The sequence below is a fragment of the Crinia signifera genome, chromosome 9 (genome assembly GCF_055691185.1).
Source record: "Crinia signifera chromosome 9, ASM5569118v1, whole genome shotgun sequence".
In the NCBI taxonomy this organism is placed as follows: Eukaryota; Metazoa; Chordata; class Amphibia; order Anura; family Myobatrachidae; genus Crinia; species Crinia signifera.
In genome coordinates, this window is record NC_139225.1 from 86,981,761 (window position 1) to 87,004,634 (window position 22,874).

General features: G+C 40.9%; 1 long non-coding RNA gene across 1 annotated transcript; it reads left to right on the plus strand.

The window, feature by feature from the left end:
* Positions 1–11,438: 11,438 nt before the first annotated feature.
* Positions 11,439–22,397, plus strand: LOC146036645 (uncharacterized). The gene is made up of 3 exons (XR_014460894.1): positions 11,439–11,500; positions 18,386–18,588; positions 22,180–22,397. It is a non-coding gene; the product is annotated as an uncharacterized LOC146036645 (long non-coding RNA).
* Positions 22,398–22,874: the final 477 nt, after the last annotated feature.

Below are 22,874 nucleotides of genomic sequence, written 5' to 3' on the forward strand. Positions count from 1 at the left end.
TCCTGTTATAGGATTTTTCTGCAATATTGGAAATAACCAGTCATCCAAGTCTTTTTGTGATGCTGAGCTTTGTAGTTCAGTGATCAGGTTTATCTTTCTACATTTGGCAAGCTCTTGTGAGCGCTATGAGTTCTGCAGCTTGTGCTGATTGATATGGAATGGGTCTCGCTTCTAAAATGTCATTTGGGAGGCGTACCACTGCGTAGCCTGCCTGATATGTTGAGTCATTGGGTCTATTACAAGAACCATCCACAAATACATGGTCAGAACCTGGTATTGGTACAGGGGAAATGTCAAGTCTAGGGGAGGTCTCTGACTCTATTGATGCAGAACAGTCATGATCGTCAGGAATGTCATCCTGGGAGCCCTTTAGTCCTAAAAGTGCATTTAGAATGGGTGCGGGGCCTGAGGATGTGTTTGCATACTTAATGGTGAGTGAGGGGCTTCCTAGCAACAGAACCTCATCTCCACTAAGACGCTGGGCTGACATGTTGTGTGTGTAGCCCTTTAAGTAATGCTACAACATTATGTGTGGTATGGAGAACAGTGGGTGAGCCTAGGGTGAGTGTGGTTGCCATCTCAGCTACCATTGCACAGGCCGCCAGTGCCCGAAGACAGGCAGGCATACCTTGGACCGACACCGGCATCACTTTGGAAAAGAATGCCACGGGGCGCAGCTTACCTCCATGTTTTTTGTGTCAGCACACCCGCCATGGTTTTACATTTTGTCCCTTGCATATAAATGAAATGGTTGAACATAGTTTGGGAGGGTCAATGCCGAACATTTCACCAACATACATTTTTAAGGCTTTCATATGCATTTAACATTTCTTGTGACCATTGTATCTGTTTAGGTTTGTCATTGAGTGTGGCTTGTCTCAAAATGTTATCATAGTAGGAACAGTCAGAAATCCACTGTCTGCAATAATAGTGTTTGGGCGGACCAGACCCAGTACAGACTGTATGCGTTGTGGGCTGACTTTCCTTTCCCCTTTTGTCAAGACAAAACCTAAATAATCAACATTCCTTTTGCACCATTGCATTTTTGCTTTTTGACACTTTGTGCCCACATTCACAGAGCCAGTTTAACAGTGATATACCATCCTCTCGGCATGCCTCCTTTGTTGAACTACAGATAAGCAGATCATCTGCATACTGTAGCAGGACTGAACCATAGGGGGGGTGCCAGGGAATGTGGCTTGGAGCACGATGCTGTACACAACAGGGGAGTCAATATACTCCTGTGGCAGTCTGCATCATGTTAACTGCTGGCCTCAAAAGAAAATGCAAATAACAGTTGTGTCTGGGTGTCCACAGGTATGCTAAAAAATATATTTTTCAAATCGGTTACTGAGAAGTAGGCGGCATCTACAGGGATGGCTGAGATGAGTGAGTGTACATCAGGTACAATGGGTGCAATGGGAACAATTAATTGGTTTATTGCTCTGAGGTCCTGTTGACCATGTCTGAGGATTTACAGTGTCTAATTCTGTGTTTGGGTCAGAACTGTCGATCATGAGCAAGTGTGGTGATGAAACATCAATTCCCTTTCCTGCTTCTGATGGACTAATTGTGATTTCTAGCACAGAGAGAAGATCTCTGCCTAGCAAATTCATTAGGCAGTCAAATATTACAGTAAATTCATGTTTTCCTATGTCATGGCCCTTTAAGGTCTGTCCCTGCCAGTCAATCTGAAATCTGGGGTTGTCTGGGTTGGCTGGGCTGCATGGGGTTACTGACCTGTCGGGGTTTGTTTGAAGGGAACGGACAGTCTCTAGCCCAATGGCTATCCCTTTCACAGTTATAGCAGCTTGTCTGCCTGTTGGGTGGGGGTCCCGCAGGAGCCCTCTGAGGTAGTCTGTCTCTAGGAGAACGGAATGGTTTATTCTGTCTCCTAGGATTGTTTTGATTTTGGAAGCGTGTGAACGGGGTATGTGATGGTGTGACAGTGTTTCTTTTAACTTCAAAACAACCTGCTGCTTCCTTTTCATACAAATGTTTTTTTTTAAATCCTTCACTGTATCAGAGGTCCAAGTTAAAACACTCTGCTTCACAGCGAGGATATATATCGGCAGCAGATTATTAATGAAAGTAGAAACAAGTAAATTATCATTATGCAGAAGCGGCAGACCTGCTTCCTCGGTCCAGCACTTCTTGAATCTTTTCCAGAAATTTGTCACTGTTTCTGTTTAGCACTTACAGCTATGGGGAGAGATGAGCGTGCTTTAAACACTTCATTCATATGTGCAGCAAATTGATCCCACATAGCATCTATGCCTTCTTGTGTATTAAGTGGGTAACCTACAGTTGTTTGTGTGACTGAGGGTACACTGATAAGTGGAACTTTTTCCCAGTCTCATTTATTGTAATGGTCAATTATATCATTAACAATGAGTCTCATATCTCCTTGGGTAAAGCTGCGTCCTTTGCATGCTTTCTTTAAATATATTATACATCCTATTGGTGTTATTATTGGTTTGGGACAATTTTTTAATTATCCTATCTATCCCGCTAAATTGTCTACCCAAGGGTTAATAAAATAGTAATTTGTGGGGGAGACACGGGCAACATATTCTTTACATGTCTCTCCTGGTAAAAGCGGGGAATATTCTGTTTCTTTACTCTAATATAATCCCATAATATAACAGTATGTCAGTCAATATGGTCACAATAATATCTGTCACAAGTCAAGTCGCAATTGTACTTAAAATTACTTTAAACAAAATGACATTCAGTAGCCAAATCACTTTGCAAATCTACTTAGGATCACTTTAAACAGCAATAACACTCAGTGGCCGTACACTTACCACCCGTTCACTGAGTATCCTGAATACAAAATATACAGTACAATTGTATATAAAACAGACAGAACACCTCAGCGCACGTGCACTTACCACCCGTCCACTGAGTGTCCCAAACAAATACACAGTTGCAACATTAACAGACAAACATGTACATACATATATTTAGGCGATCAGATCGAGGAGGCTTTCTCTGTGAACCCCTGGTTCAATTGCGGTATCCCGGATACCTGTTTCGTAATCTCAAGTCCCGGACTTGAATTACCTTTACGTGGACCCCAGGTCCTTGTATCCCTGATACATTTTATGACGTCATAAATTTCCTTACATACAATTACGTAATATTAAGTCCCGGACTTAAATATTACCTTGTCACGTGTTCCCGGAACACGGAGTGAGTTCAGATTCTCAAATTCAGCAGGTGGCCGCAATCCCGTGGAGGGGACGGCCGGCTGAATCCCAGACGAAGCCCTCAAATTGTAAGGATAAATGTGTAGCCCCTCGACCTGATGGCCCCTTAGGTACCAGTGAGATTGTAACTTAACCCTACACACCAAACACACAGTGGCGAGTTAAGAAACACTCTGGTTTATTAGGAGTTTAACAGTAAGTTAAAAGACATGATACATGGGTGTGGACAAATGTGTGGTACTTTGTTATTGGCTGTTTAACAGTTGCTGGGCAGATTAAACAGGAGACATACAAGATATTATACACAAAAGAAATGAGTAACAAGGGGGGGTTTCGATTATACAGGAGTTTATGCAGGTGCACGCTGCATACCAATTCCAAGGGGAAATAGAAACAGTATAGAGAGATAAGACACGCTCAGGCTTACAATGACCTTGCGATGTAACCATGGAAAAACAGTCTACGTGCAAATTCTTATATGCTACATGGATTCCTAATTTTAACCCTTTCATTGCTAGTATTTTTTTCATTTAGAATGTGCACCTGCATTTTATCTTCATTATAAAAACAGTTGTTTGGTCTCTTCCATTGGTTTTATTCATGCAAAATATTTTGAGTGAGGAAGACACACAGAGTCACCTAGACCTTGCATATCAAGAGAGGATGTTTTGCATTACTGAAGTCATATTCTATAAGCAACCATCTTTATTCCATTATCTCAGATGAGTTTGCCTTGAATTTTGTTTTGCATAAAATACATATTAACATCCTGTATTTTTATGTCTATATTTAATTATGGCTTACATAGAAAATGTGAATTCTCATTTATTTGAAAAAAATTAAATAAATACAACTGCAAAGATACTTATTTGTGTTTTTATAATATATACATATTGAATGTTGTGACTATAAAATGTCCTACTAAAAATGTGAAGCACTCTTAAATAGCAATGTTCTACTGACGAACACTAGAGTGTAGTGAAATTAGCTAATTGCTACATTAGCTGCACACTAATGCCACAGACTGACGGGTTTTGCAATTTAGCCATGAACTTGCTATCAATATTGGTGGGTGTGGAAAAGTAACACAAATATGTATAGCATGAAACACTCTTTTGCTGACTGTAATTTCTGAAAAAGTAGCTCATATTTACAGCAAAAAAAATGCATTTCTAATGATGTTTCCACTAAAATGTACAAAGATACAATACTGTATAGAGGTTATCCTGATCACCATGGTTAATCTGATCACCAAGTGATGGTGGGCGACTGCACATGTGCATAAACTTTGCTGGGGTGGCTGTTCGTGCAGGCGGCAGGCAGTGTTTAAATGACATGCAAAGCTTTGCGATTTTCACAGCTTTGTGTGTCAACCAGAATGGCCCCCTATGTACAAAACATGTGAATACATACATTTAATAGAAAAAGTATCTGCATTGTTCAGGAACAATATACAATTACAAAATATTAAAAGAATAAAAGTTGTAGAGTAAAAGCAGATTTATAGAGAAGTACTATATGTGTGTAAAATGTCTTTAAGAGACAAATGTGATAAATTCTATATTTTTATATAATTTGCTTCAAATTCTGGGAACAAAAGCTATCGGTCAGACAAGGTCCTGTAGTTGAATCTGTTTGCTTTCAACAATTTTTTAAAATGTTTTGTCCATTTCTATTGTGTTTGTGAGAAAATTGCTGATTGTAATTTGCTCTCCTTTAGTACCAGATTTTCAGTCCAACAACCAACTATTTGGATGGCTAGAGGAAAGTTGCATGGCCAGTATTAGCTAGATAGTCGAAAAAATTATATTCAACAGCCCAAAATGTTTTAATTATTATTATTATTATTATTTCAATGTGTTCACACCAAGGCCCTCATTAAGTAGTGGTCACTTGTGTACCCATCTGCGCAATTGTGCACACAACTGCTTAAAAGCAATTGCAGAACAGGTTCTGTGTTATTACAGGCAGTCACCCATAACTCTCTTCCTGACTGATGCTCAAAGGCATAAAGGGGGTAAGGTGTGGGCAGGGAGCACCAGTGTTGCTGGAAACAGGGTGTGCCACCCCCAATTTCCTGGAATGGTGAGGCCAAGGTCTGCATGTAAAGATGCCTATTTCTTGTCCCCACAAGGCACACTGTGATGGTTAGACTATGTTATCAGAGGATTAATTAGATGGTTGTTTGCATGGAACTTCTCTACTATCCATCCCAAAGATGTTCCCAGGCTGCAATGCAGGTTACAGCACTGGGATTGCTAAAGTGTTTACTACCTCCTCCTGCATTGCATTTTTAATGATCACATTTTCAAAGCTGCCTAGGAATGAGGGCATTCATGCAAATTATACTGGGAATGATTGCAAGACTCAGACAATCTTGATTTGCATTATATCTTTAAAAAATAAGTTCCTGGGGAAAATGTATATAACTTCAAATAACTACAAATTCACCAAAGCCAATCATAAAGGAAGTGAATTACAGTATGGAAAGATATTGATATTTCAGTGATTGATGATGGTTTACTTTAATCATATAATTATTAGGTATTGTGATGGCGGCACGCTACGCTGCATTGTCAGCGTAGTCAGCATAGCGTCGCAGAGGCAGCCCTGCATAGTCAGTGTAGTGTCTTCGTGGCAGCCCTGCATAGACAGTGTATTGTCCCTGTCAAGCAGCGTATTCACCATACTGTCCCCACGAGCTGCAGCTCTGTCCCCAGTGTCCCTGTAAAGCCTACTGAACACCTCCCACACAGCGCTGGTACCCACCAGATCCCCTGTGCTGGCAGACACTGACAGAGAGGCAATCATGCGGGCGTCGGCAGAGAGGCGCTCCATCTGACTGGGAAGCACGGCAACCCTGTCCGTGTCTGCTTTAGGGAGACAGTAAGGGTTTAGGGTCCGTCAAGCATGCGTCTCGTGCATAAAGGGGGGTGCGGGCGCAAGTGCATCTCATGCACATTAAAGGAGGCATTTGCCAGTGCTTCATGTTACATACTGGCAAATGCCTCCATTTCAAACCCCCACTATTCACATCAGCCCAAAGTGTGGCAAGTGGACGCGGTGCATGTCCTCTTGACCTGTTCATACCCCCACTATCCACGTCTGCATGGAGTTGATTTCATAAAGTGTGGCGAGTGCAGAGATCCACTGAACCCGATGCTTGGTGAGTGCAGCGGAATATACATCAAGGTATCTGCGTCCCCTTGCGGTGCTCGCCATGCTTCTTGCTTGTTTTCCACTGCACTTGCAATGCTTCCGACTCGGTGGCTCACTGTGCTTGTCACACTTTATAAAATCAACTCTAAACTGACGTGGATAGTGGGGGTATGAACAGATGCTGACAGGGATGCTAATAAGCGGTGACATAATGCTGACTGACTACACTAACTGACTGACTATGCTAACTTCGTAAACTTAGGATAGTTGCGGACGTAAACACAGTCGCAGATACAAGCTGACTATGCTGACTACACTGGCTGTGGGAACATGATGCTGACAGGGACGCTGACTACACTAGCTGCGATGCTGACAGGGACACTATGCTGACTATGTAAGTGCTGCCATGAAACTACACAAGTACCAATTATTATTATAATTTTATTTATAGGGTGTCACAATTGTGTTTTGCAGCGCCGTACAAAGGAACAGTACTGGAGACCAACCTTAGCATTACATTGAATAAATAACAAAAATAGAGTACAGGTAAAGAGTGCCAAAGTTCAATACACATTAAAACTTAATATAAGTAGTGAGGACTTGATCAACCTACTACTAGAGGCGTGTGGCCAATGATGGAAATGAGTATGTGGACAAAGATGGTTACTGAGTGTTTGAGTATGGGAGAGCTGTGAGTGAAATGTGAAGAGGAAAGAGCTTTGACAACAGGGGGGAAGAGGGCCCTGCACTGAGGAGCTAACAATCTAGTAGAAAGGGGAGACAGATTACATGAGGTGCAAGCAAGTGGGAGGTGGCTTGATAGCAGGCCTGGAACCAGCCTCAGGACTAGTTTATGCAGTAAAAGGGTACGCTTTGATGAATAGGTGAGATTTTAGTGCCTGTTTGAAGCTTTGCAAGGTTGGGTCTAATGGAGCGAGGGAGTGCGTTCCACTGGAGGGGTGAAGAATGGGCATAGTCCTGAACTCTAGCATGGGAAGCAGTGATCAGGGTGGTGGAAAGACAACAGTCATTGGCCAACCACAAAGGGCAGTAGGGAGTATGAATGGTGATGAGGTTAGTGATATATGGAGCAATGGAATTGGAGATGGCCCTGTATGTGAGTGTGAGGTGTTTGAAGAGGATTCTTTAGGGGAATGGGAGCCAGTGCAGATTTTGTTGAAGGGAGTGAAAGAATTTGAGCATCGGGAGAGGAAGATAAGCCTGGCTACAGAGTTGAGGACAGATTGGAGAGGAGCCAGTTGAGATTGAGTGCGACCAGTGAGGAGAACATTGGGTACTTATGTAATATCTGGGCTCCTGTTTTTCTTATGAGACTGCGTCCGCTCACCACGCTTCGGTCACTGTGGCTCGCTGCGCTCGCCACACTATATAAAATCAACTCCATGCGTAGTTGGATAGTAGGGGTATGAAAAAATGGGATGCATTTAACATGGGAGCCCAGATAATACATAAGTACCGAACATTGCAGTAGACGAGCCGTGAGATGACCAGTGAGTGGATGATAAGCTTAGTTGCACACTGTGAGAGAAAAGCCCTGATGCAAGCAATGTTGCATACCTAGAACTGACAAGAATGGGTCAGGGCTTGGATGTGGGGTGCAAAGTAGAGGGAGGGGTCAATAGGGACACCCAGGCAGCGGAGTTGGGGAACGGGGGAGATGATGGTGTTGTTAACAGTGATAGAGATATTAGTATGGGGTGTGGCTCTGGGTGGGGGAAAGATAATTAGTTCAGTTTTGTCCATATTGAGCTTCAGAGAGCGCCCAGACATCCAGGAGGATATAGGGGAGAGGTAGTTGGAAACCTAAGAGAGAACAGTGGGGGACAGATCAAGAGAGGAGAGGTAGATTTGTGTGTCATCAGCATAGAGGTGGTATTGGAGGCCAAAGGAATTAATGAGTGCACCCAGAGAAGAGGTGTACAGGGAGAACAGAAGGGGGCCAATGACTGAACCCTGAGGGACATTGTCAGGAAGGATGGAAGGTCATGAGGTGTTTCGGGAGGCAGAGACTGAGAAGGAATGGTTGGTGAGGTAAGAGGAAAACCAGTCAAAGACCGTGCCAGAGAGGCCAATGTTTTGGAGTGTGTGGAGGAGGAGAGGGTGATCCACAGTATCAAAGGCAGCAGAGAGGTCCAAAAGCATAAGCAGAAAGAAGTGGCCCCTGTATTTGGCTGAGAGCAGGTCATTGGTGACTTTCACCAGGGCAGTCTCAGTGGAATGGGCAAAAGCCAGATTAGAGGGATCAAGGATGGAGTGGTCAAAGAGGTAGCTGGTGAGAAGCTTGTAAACCTGCAGTTCAAGTAGTTTAGAGGCAAATGGGAGATGAGAAATAGGGCAGTAGCTTGTGGGTGATAAAGGGTCCAGGTTGTGTTTTTAAGAATAGGTGAAACCAGAGCAAGTGGCTTAGAGGACTGAGATGAGATGAACGATTTTAAGAAAGATTGTTTGGCAAGGGAGAGAGCAGTGCTGTAGGAGAAGAGAATAAACTTGAAATGGAGGATGTCTGCCAGAAAGTGAGATTCCCTCCAGGCGTTCAGCAGAGCGTGCACATTTTTGTAAAAAAATCATGTTACTTTGTTGTGCAAGAGGAGAGAGGAAAGTTTCCAGGGAGGACAGAATAGTAGGGTCAAGAGACCCGAGGTTGTGTCTGGTGACTGTGGGTCTGGGCAATAAGGGGAGAGGGGAGAATGAGAGGGTGCAAGAGATCAGATTGTGGTCAGAGAGTGGAAAGGAAGAATTAGTGAAATCAGAGAGATTACAATGGTGGGTGAAGACGAGGTCAAGGAAGTCTCTGAGATTTTGAGTGGGGGTGGAGTTCCAATGTGAAAGTCCAAAGAAGGCGAAAAGGTCAAGAAGGAAAGAGGAGACAGCATTATTGATGTCAATAGGAATGTTAAAGTCACCGAGGATGATAGAGAGGAGGTCGGAGGCCAGAACGTGTGAAAGCCATGCAGCAAAGTTATCAAGGAAAAGGGAGCAGGGGCAAAGGGGGCCGTAGATCACAGACACAAGGAGGTGAATGGGGTAGAAGAGGTGGATAGTGTGTACCTCAAAGGTGGAGAATATGAGGGAAGGGTCAGGTGGAATGATACAGAAGGTGCAGTTGGGGGAGAGGAGGATGCCCACTCCTCCACCCTGGCAGCCACCAGGTCTGACCGAGTGTGTGAAGGAGAGGCCTGCATAGGAGAGGGCAGCAGGGGAGGTAGTTTCAGATGAGGAAAGCCAGGTTTCAGTGATCGCGAGAAGGTTAAAAAATTGGAGAAAATGAGGTTGTGAATAGTTGGAAGTTTGTTGCAGATTGATCTAGCATTCCAGAGAGTACAGGAGAAAGGAAGAGAAGGGACAGGTGAGATACGAATTAGGTTGTGGGTGCATGTGAGAGGTGTGGAAGTTGAGAGGGGGTGAGACCTGACAGTGAAGACTGGTATGGTACAGGGACGCGGAGCCATATTTCAGTACAAAAGTTGTTTAGAGTAGCCATATAAAATGGAGTTGGTGTGGCCTAGAATAAGCAGTGAGAAGGTTATACTGGAAGTAAGGAGTGGCTAAAAAAAAATATAGTTAGTGTATAAGAGAGCCAGAAGCCGTGTGTGACAGCATTTAGCTCAGCATGGAGTTCAGTGTCCAGGCTGTGCAGACTGTAGTTCAGGCATTCCCGGTCCTCAAGGCACACCAACATTGCAGGTTTTGTAGATATCCAGGCTTGAGCACAAGTGACTTAATTAGTATCTGAGGGATTCTGATTAAACCATCTGTGCTGAAGCCTGGATATCACTAAAACCTGCACTGTTGGTGTGCCTTGAGGACCGTGGTTAGGAATGCCTGCTGTAGGTGATGCTGGGTCAGGTACTGTAACTCACTGCAGTATGTTGAATGCTAAATTTTCAGGGGAGGATGATGTTTTATGTCCTTCTGCTTCACTCCTGGTTTTCTCCAGTATATCTTTACGTACAGTGGTTGTTTAATGTTTGTTCAACTGTTTCTTTAACTGTTCAGATGTCACCCTTAGTTAATAACACCCTTTGTTCAAACAGCAAGCTGCTTCTAACCCTAGAGAAATACTATCCCAAATTAAGAGCCAGGCCTGGCCAAACAATTTGCCCACCTGATTCAAATGCTAATTGTACAGAGATCATAAATTAGTCTGATTGGGCAACCAAGAGGTATGCTAATATTGGCTTGCTTTGCACCTTTCAACATATACATTAATCTAACAAATACAATTAGCTATTAATGTTGCATACATTTAAAGCAAGACATTCCAGAAGATTATGCAGGAGTTTGTTGGTTGAAGGGGAACAGAGTTAGGCTGGGATCTGTAGTGCAGTGGATGTGAATGTTACATACCTGTTACATATTGTTAGATGACACTAATTATTATATTAGTTGTGTTAATAAATGAATATGAAAAACCATAATTCAAGAAAAACAAACACATATCTAGAATTACAATTATATTGACAACCTCAGTATAATTGTAAATACAATAAGTACACTAGAGGACTAGACACATGTATTGTTCATTAATCATTAAATTATTATTAGAGAAATAGATAAAAATCTGGAGCATTAGTTTTGTGTATATTAAAATAACCAGCATGCTACAAGGATGAAGTCACAGTGAGCATACCTCCCAATATGACCCTCTCCTGGAGGGACACAATGCTCTGGTACTGGACTTTCCTCTTAATGTATGATTGCCATCACCTGTGTTAAACAGGTTAATTGATAAGAAAGGTGCTTCAGCACAGTGATGGCAGTCATACATTAAAGAAGGAAGTGCAGAAGCATGTTGGGAGGTATGCAGTGAGTTATAAGCAGTGGCGTAACTACCTAAATTTCGCCCCCCCGCCGCAGATTTTTGGCGCCCACCTCCCCTCGGCGTACCTGACCGGCCGCATCTGCTGTCACGGTCCTGTCTCTCCCGGCGCCGGCTCCTACTGCTATAATGAAAACGGACTCTTAGAAAATGGCTGCCCCATACTGCAGACATAAAACTGTCTGCAGTATGGGGGCAGCCATTTTCTAAGTGTCCGTTTTCATTGTAGCTACAGGAGCCGGCGCCGGGAGAGATGGGACTGTGACAGCAGGGCACCAAACAGCAGCGGGTAACTGCGGTAACTATAGCCCCGCAGACCCCTGGCGCCAACATGTTCTCTGTGCCTCCCCTCCACCACGGGGACTGCGGAGCTATAGCTATGCCACTGGTTATAAGGAAGACACCAGCCTGGAGTCTGCTTACTTTACTTGTGCCAATACTAAACATTCTGTGCCAGAGTACACTGGTAGATTCAGACAAGATACTCTTTGCTACTAACTTACTACCAAAAAACAACTATTTAGCATGACTAACAATATATATTAGTGCATATCATATTAACTGGGATAGCATATTGGAAATGGACTTTCACCAACACAGAGATTGTTCATCCTAATGCAAGAGCCAATGCAAGAGCCAGTACTGATTGATATATAATCTGTTTGTTTGCTTGCATTAACCTGTGTTAGTGAGGAGAGCAATTTTACAAAGGGTTCACCAATATTCATTCTGGAACGCCAGCAGGTTTTTATCATTGCCAATTCTCTGTCTGCATACTAATTAATCAGACACTGCTTCTATTAACCTGTTGCTACCATTGTTATTTCTATTTACAACTAATGTTTTTTGTGTGTGTACTGTATATATATATATATATATATATATATATATATATATATATATATATATCATGTATATAAATGTTTTATGTCTAATTGTATCTATAAAGAAACAATGGTACTTGTGTAATGTCTGGGCGCCCGATTTTTTCATTGTATTGCATCGCATCGCATCGCATGCAATATAGTGGCATACAATTCATGCGATGCGATTTTTCATTGTAAAGACCCAATTTTTAATTGTATAGTCACCCATGGGTGATTTCATACACCCACTATCCAACTACGCATGGAGTTGATTCAATATAGTGTGGCAAGCGCAGCGAGCCACCGAGCCCGAAGCATGGCGAGCGGACGCAGAATACATGTAAAGTAATCCGCATCCGCTCTCCACGCTTCGGGCTCGGTGGCTCACTGCGCTCGCCACACTATATAAAATCAACTCCATGCGTAGTTGGATAGTGGGGGTATGAAATCACCCATGGGTGACTATACAATTAAAAATTGGGTCTTTACAATGAAAAATTGCATCGCATCGCATGCCTTAAGTAGTGGCATGAGATGAGAAAATCGGGAACCCAGATAATACACAAGTACCGAAACAATTGTTTGCATTGCTTGCGAACAGCCAGCTGCCGGGATCTGGTGCATGTCCATAGCCAGTAAAGTGGTGTGCACCTGTCTGACGCATGGACGCCACATTCCATGGCACGGGGTGGCGCTCAGACCCACCAGGAGCAACTCAGATGAGAGGGCTCCTTCTGTACTACCTTATTTGCCTTCACTGCTGTTCCTTGACATTAGGCAACGCCGCTAAATCTACTGTCAATGAGAAACCCCAAATCCTTCATTATTGGCAATTCCCCTTTATTTTCCCCATTTAATTTATAGATCATACTCTTGTTCCTGCTCCCAAAATGCATAAGCTTACATTTATAATTTTAAACCTCATCTTCCATTTAGCTTCCCAATCCTCCAGATTATTTAAGTCTTCAGAGAGACTACATCCTGATCCAATATAATTACCTTTCATAGTTTAGTATCATCTGCAAAAAAATACACTTTGCTAAATAGGCCATTGCCTAGGTTATTAATAAATATGTTAAAAATAAGTGGCCCCAGCATAGACCATTGACAAAAACTTTAGCCCAATTTGTAAATGTTCCATTTACCACAGCTCTCTGTTCCCTATTCTTCAGCCAATTTGTTTAAGTTTCATCGTTAAAAAGAATGTTGATTTCTTCTGGTCCTTCTATATACAAATATATATATATATTATTTTTTAGAAAACTGTCAGAAATCCCAGCATGATGAAACAAAAGAAGTAAAAATATAATAAGCATATAATTCTAATTGTAAACAGGCATGTCTTCACTGAAGATATTAAGAATTGACAATTCCATTAATAAATGTCTGTCCTAAAATAAATAAAATATATTTGCCACTCCTATATGCTGCCTTTAAAAAAGGCCTGTCACTTCTGAGCAGCTTATTTATTTAACTTAAATTTTATAGTGTAGGATTATTTAAAAAAAAATCTTTCCACTCCGCCTTTATTCTGACACAATAAAATCTCAATATGCAAATTATTAAACACACTGTAACTAAGGTGACAGCTCCTCTATAAAGATGGATTTAGATAATTCAAACATTTAAATACTGAATCATCAAGCAATATTTTTCAGCTATATTAGCATATGAATAAATATTGTTTCATTTAGCAAGTGAAATTTGCATCCATAAATGGGGATTTTTTTATATTTGAACACAAGGGGGAAATATTACATAATATACTGTAGGACAAAGAATAAAAAAATGGGTAACTGATTACTCTCGTTTAAATAGTAAATTGTGATGTTAACGTCTTTTAATCTGTGCACATTGATCCTTGTTCACTAGGGTAATCAAAATAAGTTTCCAAGTGCAGTTATAGAACAGAAGGTCTTGAACTAAAACTCATTACAAGATTGGAATTCATGCCAGGCTTCCCACTTACAATATTGATTATAATTTGTCTATACATTGATTCTTTCCCTTTCCTGTGTTACAGTAGGTTTACCAATGTTCACAAATGATGTGTTATTGTGGTACAGTTCTATTAAATTTCCTTATATATAATTTATTTAATGCAAAATGGTGCATTTGGATATTTGTGACTTTTCTTTAAAAATATATATTAATAACAATAAATACAGAATTGGATAAAAAATATTCACTTATGATAGGGTTGAACTGGCCCAGGGAGGCACAAGGGAAATATTTGGTGGGCCCCATTTCCCCCATAATATGAGGTTCAGTCAAAATATACATTGTAACACTATTAGAGTCATATACATGTGCCAGAATGTAATGAGAGCCAACTTACTGTATGTTTGATTATTGGAGTCGGCTAATGTATTAGCATTCAAGCTCACTAAAAGTCTAAAGCCTTTGGCTTCAAATAAGCACTACCTCTAAAAAAGTCAGAACCAGATGTTTGCACCATGTTAAACATAAAACTCAGCAATTGTAAAGGAACCGAGTTTGAAAGTCAGACACAAAGCAGTCAGACATAATTATAGCTGGTTTGTTTATTTGAGTTGTATTCGGCAATGTTTAAATTCACTTAAAAGTACAAAATTAGAGCAAATTTTTAACAAGCATTTTAAAAATGATTTCTAACCTTAAAAATGAAAAATATACTTATACCTGGCTAAATAGCTCATGAACTGTACAAGTAATTTTTTTTTGTTTGTTAAATCCATGATCAGTATGTGAATCAGGCGCACAAGCAGCTTATGCTGATTAAAATTAAATACATTAGCTACAGAGGCACATTAAGGGCAGTATTCAATGAGGCTGATTCGCCATGTTTTATGGTGATTTTGTGCTATTTTCGTGCTGTACGGCGATTTTTTGACTAAAACGGTGAATCACCCTATTCAATGACCAGATGGCGAATACATTTCAAGGTTTTTACCGCCATGATTCACTGAGTAGCAATCGCTATCTTTTTATGGTGAAGTGGAATGTGAACTTTTAAAATAAAGTGTTTTGTTTTTTTACATTTGGTGTAAAAAAAACAGGAATTTTATTCTGAGGAGGGGCATGCTATTTTTATTCAAGTGCTGTAAGCACATGAATATATATTTAATAAAAAAAATATATATATATATATTTTTTTTTTTTACACAGCAGCCAGCAGGGGGCCGGGAGCCGAGCCGCTCATTAGATATTCATATATTCACTGCACCCAATCATTACATATGCACGATTGTGTGTAGTGAATACCCGTTCCCCTGTTGGCTATCCCGGGGGGCAGCCTGTGCTGCCTGGCTCCCGGGGAGCCCAACTCCCCCCCACAAATGTTCTGGGGCAGGCAGGGAGACTTCCATCTCCCTGCCTGCCACCGTCCTCAGGCTCCCTGCGGCATCGCCGCAGGAGTTAAAATTCACCGGTCAGGGGCAGTGAGCCCCTGACTCATTGAATACTGGAGCCGGCGAGGCTCCAGAATGCGGCGGGCAGTGGCGAATGTGCAGCGAATCCTAAAACAGGATTCGCTGCACACCATCAAAATTCTCATTGAATACTGCCCTAAGAGAGAAGGGGGCTCATGTGCAGGTTCAGATTGGCCTCTGTGTTAGAATGTCTCACCTGGTTGTAACTGCCCACAACCCTTAAGCACGGGCCCCTACCACAACATTTCCTCAATTAGCCCTTCATATCTTAGCTAAACACTGGGGAATTTCAGAAAACCTTATAGACATTTTCATAGATGTCACTGTAACATATTAAAAACATATACAAGGATTCAGAAGTTTTGACCTTAATGGATAACTATACCCAAGTGTATTTTTTTGTTTAGCATGTTTGTTGTGATCAAGAAGAGAAAATAAAAAATGTATACAGTATTACATTTTTGTACTCCATTTGTGGAATACACAGGAGTCCAACATAATACATTTTAACTCTATTTACTTTGTTTTAAATGAGATTCGTGAGTACTGAATTTGTCCTCTGTCCATGTCCAAAGAACTGGAATTTTCTAGATAAAAGGAATAAGCAATAGTTTGTTCACATTCTGCTGCTGACTTCTTCAATCACCTAATTCAACTGAACACTTAAAAAATGTTGGTAATATAATGATTTTATTGAAAGTAACTATTCCGTATTGTGGTCTAAGCAAATGTTATAATTTTTTTTATTAATTGTCTCCGTTATTTATCCATACAGTATGCTGCTTTTCAGGCAACTAGTTTCAAACTAAGAAATCTACCGCCAAATGTATATAATTGGAAAATTCTTAACACAATAACATTCAAAATGTCATACAATAACCACATACTCTATGGGTAGAAACACCACAATCATTAGGCAGAGAGTGAATTGGTATATAGCTGGGATTAGGGTGGTCAATCCCGGGATTGACATAGGCAGAATCCTGTGGTTTGGCCCTAAAATTGCCGGTATTTGAATTCCAGGATTGGAGCTGCTAATCACGGGACTCTGGGACTAGCCTGCGCACATCCAGAGCTGTGTGGCTTTCAGCAGCACGGCGTGTAGTGGTCATAGTTACATATTAGTTAAGGTTGGATAAAGACGAGCCCATTTGCAGCACCTCTCCAATCTCTGCACTGGTCCTGGCCGCACCTATGCACCCTCGGCTACTCTCCGGCCGCAAACCTGCTGCTGGCTGCACCTCTCCTGGATGAATTTCTCTGCTCCCTGTAACACTAACCACCTGGCCCATCTGAGTAAACCTGTGGGGAGGCCGGTTTGGAGGGGGTCATAATTTATTGAAATTAATGCACAGAAATTAGGATGGCTCAATCCCAGGTATCCCAGGAACCCACGGGATTGAGCATTTTTTAATAGCAAATCCAGGGATTGGCCACCCTAGCTGGGATAGGGATATCGCCACCTAAAGGTTTGAAGCAATGGTGAGTTTATATGGTGTTTGGCACTATGCAAATGCAAACTCATTTTTTTAAAGGACAAAACCATATGTACTGAAGGTGGGGGTGGTGTAACATGTGCATAGAGAGTAACATTGCTTGGTTGCATAGGGATAGAAATCCACAGTAGAAAGAAAGAAATAATAATGTCACTGTATAGGTCATTGGTACGACTTCATCTAGAAAACTGTGTCCAGTTCTGGAGGCCATATCTCCAGAAGAATATAAATATATTAGAGAGTGTACAAAGAAGAGAAACTAAAATAGTGCATTGCCTAAATCATAAAACTTACCCATAAAGACTAAAAGATTTTAATATGTATAGTTTATAGCAGAGAAGGGAAATGGTAGATATGATACAAACATACCAAGGGTATTAACAAGGTACAGGAGTGAGACATTCTCCACAGAAAGAGAGCAACAGGGCATGAGGACATGCACTGAAACTAGAAGGAAGAAGAGTTAGGGGAAATATTAAGAAAACTTACTTCACAGAAAGAGTAGTGGATAAGTGGAATAGCAGAGCAAATTAAACATGATTGGGATAGGCATATTGATATCCTTATTGATCAAATATGGTTTGAGGTACCATGTTTAAAAAGGGACAGACTAGATGGGCCAAGTGTATCTTATCTGCTGTCAAATTATATGATTCTATGTTTTATCTAAATGGTTGCCCACAGTACCATCCCACGTGAAATAGAACTCCCATATTAGTAAATATAACCTTGTATTAAATTGAGAAGATATAAGATCAATAAATCCATCAATAAAATAGACAAAACTGTATAGAAAGTGTTAATCATATGCAATGTGATAATACTGGACAAGAATACAATGAAATGTATAAATCCAAAGTTTTTCTTTTTTTACTTTTGCAATGGTAATAAACAAATAAATTAGTGGCTAGGATGCAAATAAATTGCCTGTTTCTGGTGAATCTAGTCATACCCCTTTCACACTGACAAATATTTCCTGGGTTATTGCACATGAATGTGCAACAACCTTGGAAATAGGTCAGTGTGAAAGAGCCCTGAAAGATAGTCCTGGCTCCAATGTTCCGGGATTTAAACCAAGGCCTTGACTACCCACCGCACAGATTTATTCCGTGTCGGGCGGTAAGTGTGAAAGTGCTTCCAAGCCAAGTCGCACCCAGGATTGTGTACCAAGCTTGCAAGCGCTTCCTAGTATGAAAGGGGTATAAATTATCAGCTCACAATGTGAAATTTGTCTATTATGCTGTAACAAAGATGTTTTAATACCAGAAAAAAAATTGTCAGATTGTGCAAGTTGTGATGTACTACATACGGAAAAGTATAAAGTTGAACTTTTTTAACAAAAGACCTGATTGCAGCATTTACTTGTGTGTTTATTTTTCACTTTTTTTCATCTCTTATATAGGTTTCTTGTATCAAGATTTAGATATACCCATTCCTGTTATGCTCACCGAAGGAGAGTCAAAAACCCTGGTAAGGGCTTCCTGGGGACATTTAGCAGCAGTGTGCAACGGATGACAGGCTGTGTGGAATCCTAGCTGATGGACCTCTGGACATCTTCTGGGTAGCCACCCAGGACCCCCAGGCCTAAGTCCACAGAGCACACAAGTGAGCCTTCTTGCCTATAACAGCCCTTTTCCCTTAAGACGCTATGTGTCTACCAGTACTAGTATGCCGCCAGGACTTACATCGACAAGTGGCAGTGTGAACTTAACCCCAAAGGATCCAAGCAGCTACCAGTAGGAGAGAGGCCTACACTGCCTACAGCACCTAGCCTAACCCACAGAGACAGAACAAAAAGATGACAAGAAACACCACAATCAAGATGCAGGCACAAGACAGAGACTAGTGGGGATGGATGAGTCCTACTATAACATAAGCTAAATTACCCTAGTTCCTAATTGGGACAGTGAGGACAAGACAAAGGCAGGAACAAAGTATATCCTTACACAGATGAGAGAACATAAAGTATATACACAGACTGACACAAATATAACTTAGGTATATAAGTATATCCTTACACGGATGTGAGCACATAAAGTATATACATAGACTGACAAAAATATAACTAAGGTATGTACAAGTATTAGCATGCGTGGTCTAACGCCACTGCCTGCAAAGGGACCCCAGTGGGGCTAACCACAAATGAGAACTGCAGAACCTGCTAACTCCAAACACTAGAGAGCTAAATGGAAAAGCTAGGTGGTACTTGCTTAGCAGGGAAAAGGGAGTTGCAGCCAGTCGGTATTTCAGGGTAGCCTCCCAGAGTTTTCCGGCAACAAGTGGTTAAATGAAAGGTACTGGATACAACAGCAGAGTGAGAGCAGAGCCTCCAAACAAACTCTATATCCGGCGACGGAGAGACCCAAATGAACAACCTATAAAAATTTCCTCACAGAGTGTCTGCCCCTGATTATTAATGACAAGCAGCTGAACGCTGCATCAATGACTACTCTCTGAATCTGCCGGGCATCCCTGTCACCTAGATAACCGCTGGGAAAGAGGTAGTGCCGGCAGAGGGTGGCATGCTGAACACCTGGCAATAGCCAAGGCGATGCCGTCCCTGCCCGGAAGTTCGGGAACGGAAGTGTTGCATCGTCACTGCTGCCTAGCAACAGCCGGGACTTGTGCTGCGGGAACTGGCTGAACACCAGAAGCGCCGTCAGCACTACACCTAACAATTCCTGGGTAAAGTATGTTTTCCCACTACTAGGATATTGCCAGGACTTAATAAAGGACAAGGAGATAGGTTGGAACTTGTAAGTCTATTTACTAATCTCAAGGAAGAGATAAAGTGGCAGAGATACAGTATCAGACCCTAACTACAATGCTACAGGCTATGACAGATATGAGCTAGTTGGGTGGGACCTTATCTTTGTTTACTTTTTTATCTCCAGTTCTTAATAAAGAGACCTCTGTAGTGGTATAGTGGAAGCTAATAATACAGGAAGCCAGAAAGGGTACAAGGACTGGAGAATATCGGAATTAAAAGTCCTGGCAATGCAGGGTTAGAACAGTTTGGGAAACAGCAAAAACTGGCAAGGCAATTAAAAAGTTAGGATACTCCAGACACTTCCTTAGTATCTAGTAATACAAACAGAAGGGCAGATAACCTCTGGACACTGAAGATATAACTAAGCCATCCATGTAATTTACCATAAGCTAACCACACAGCTCCTGAGGATGCTTTGTGGTGATAGCTCAGGAAAGCATTTTAAGCTTGTATCTCATGTGTCTTCAACCTGTGGCCCTCCAGATGTTGTGAAATTACATGTTCCAACATGCATTGCCACATTTTTTTCCTATAAGAGCATGGCAAAAAACCGGAGGGCATGCTGGGACATGTAGTTCCACAACATCTGGAGGGCCACAGGTTGAAGACCTGTGTTGTATCTGGACTCCTATTACTCTACTGGACTTCTGTTTGGACTTTGCCATTTACCTTGGAACATTACGCAGTGTTCTGGATACCTAGTGATCTTGCAGCCCATTCATCTGTAAATTTGGTTGCTTAAATGAAGTCTTTGGGCATGCAAGATTCACATACAGGTAATACCTTCCTCTTGAAATTGGATCCTTTATGCACACAATGGAGAAAGTCCTACTTTAAACACTGGCTAATATAGGAGCCAGAAGGATATTGCATAACCCTAATATAAGAGAGATATTAGCTTATTTTTAAGGTACCTAGGAAGGTTTTATATCCCCAGAATATATCTTTTGTTATTTGTGGGGGTGCTGTTTCCAACAGTCAGAGGTTATTATAGAATATACAAAAGAGGAAAGGGACTGTTTTCGAGAACGCACAAGAAGAGGTTTCTTTAAAATTTAACTTTTAATGTTCAATATTCTAAGACTCCCTTATACATTTTTTATGGGAGGTAACAGTGAAATTTAAAATAATTAAAAAATAAACATATAGACGTACATACACAGACTGTGTATCAAGGTGATAATAAAGAAAGAAAATTGTGTATTAAAATATTAATGTCACTCTGAAAAATGTCTAATTTATTCAGCATAGATTGGTGTCGGTAATGGAGGGTTTACCAGCCCTGGATTATATCTTTATTATTATATAATGAATCCGGGCTAGTAGTTTCCACATGAGATACTATGGAGTTTGTTACACAGCCCTGATATTCTGTTATTATCCCCACCTATCAGGGGCATAATATCCAGTACTTAGTGGGACATGTGTCAGTGTTCAATTGGTCCAATTAAAATTGTGTTTCAAACCACACCATATACTGTGCATGAGGCAAGCATATGGCTTAACTGCCACCTATCAAATATTCTTGTTCCTGTGTGTATCACACCATCTATAGTATATTCCTGTGTGTCTCACACTTCATAAAATATACATAGGGGCTTTGCTGTCTATTGGGTATTCCTGTTGTTATTGTAGCAGGAAGACCCAAAACACTTAAATATCATCTGCCAAATATTTTATGCTAGGTGGCAAAAAAGGTGTTTAAACTCCTATAGATCTCCTAACATGAACAGCATCTCATATCCAACATAACATAACTCCTATTTGTGAGTATTTGCTGCCTTCTGCTGGAAAAAAATCAATATTTCACTTTGGAAATTTTATTCTATTTTTCTCCTATGCCGACACAATCAACATTTAGCTGACAGACATTTCAGTTGACATTTAACCGACACGTGTTTCACTGGTTACCCAGCTTTCTCAAGGCCTTGAAAGGCCTGGAAAGCTGGGTAACCAGTGAAACACGTGTCGGTTAAATGTCAACTGAAATGTCTGTCAGCTAAATGTTGATTGTGTGTGTTGATTGTGTGTCATTAATACACAATTTTCTTTCTTTATTATCACCTTGATACACAATCTGTGTATGTACGTCTATATGTTTATTTTTTAATTCTTATAAATTTCACTGTTACCTCCCATAAAAAATGTATAAGGGAGTCTTAGAATATTGAACATTAAAAGTTACATTTTAAAGAAACCTCTTCTTGTGCGTTCCCGAAAACAGTCCCTTTCCTCTTTTGTAAATTCTATAATAACCCTAATATACCAATACATCTAATACCTAGCTAGTGGTTGCTTTCTATACCTTTTGATTTTTCTTATACTGTAGTTTTTTAATAAATGTGCTTGATGTATACTGTCCATCATATATTAATTATAGGTATTAGTAACGGTTTCACTATTTCTTGTACTTTTGACATTTGCAGGTGCTGACAACACCTTTACCAGCTGCTTTGTGACAGCATGCAAGAGCTTGAATTTTTTTATTACCAATCACCGCTGACCACACAGACAGCCCGTCTAGAGATTAAGTTGCAGCTGAATAGTTGCATGTACAAACCGTGCATCTTGGCTGCACCGTGATGAACCATGGCAGCCCAGTTTAGGAGCATTTTGGTTGCTTTATAACAGATGGTATGATAGATAGTGGCCATTTAGTAAAAGAGTGCCTATGCTGCTTAGTAACCATTTCTAGGCAATTTCTGTAAACATGATCCCCTATGGCAGCTATTGTGGTGCAGTGTCCTGGTTGCTTAGAAATGGCTGGGTCCTGAAGCAAGACACAGTGGGGGCTTCTCATATTATTAAATAACTAGAATAATTTATACTGAGAAAATTGTAACCCATTGTTTCCAATTTTGACACACAGTATACACTCTTATTTGTATTTGCATTCAGAATATGGGGTTTAGGTAACACATTATCTCTTGCAGTGCAAGTCAACATATTATAACTTGTCTTGTTTAAACTTGGTCAAATAAATCAATGTCCATCTACAGTAGCACTCCCTTTGGAGATAAAGGTAGCTTCTTTTATCATTTAAATGATAATTTAAATGATAATTTAAATGATTATCTGTATAGCACCAAATGTATGAAGTACTAATTACTATATTAGTAGT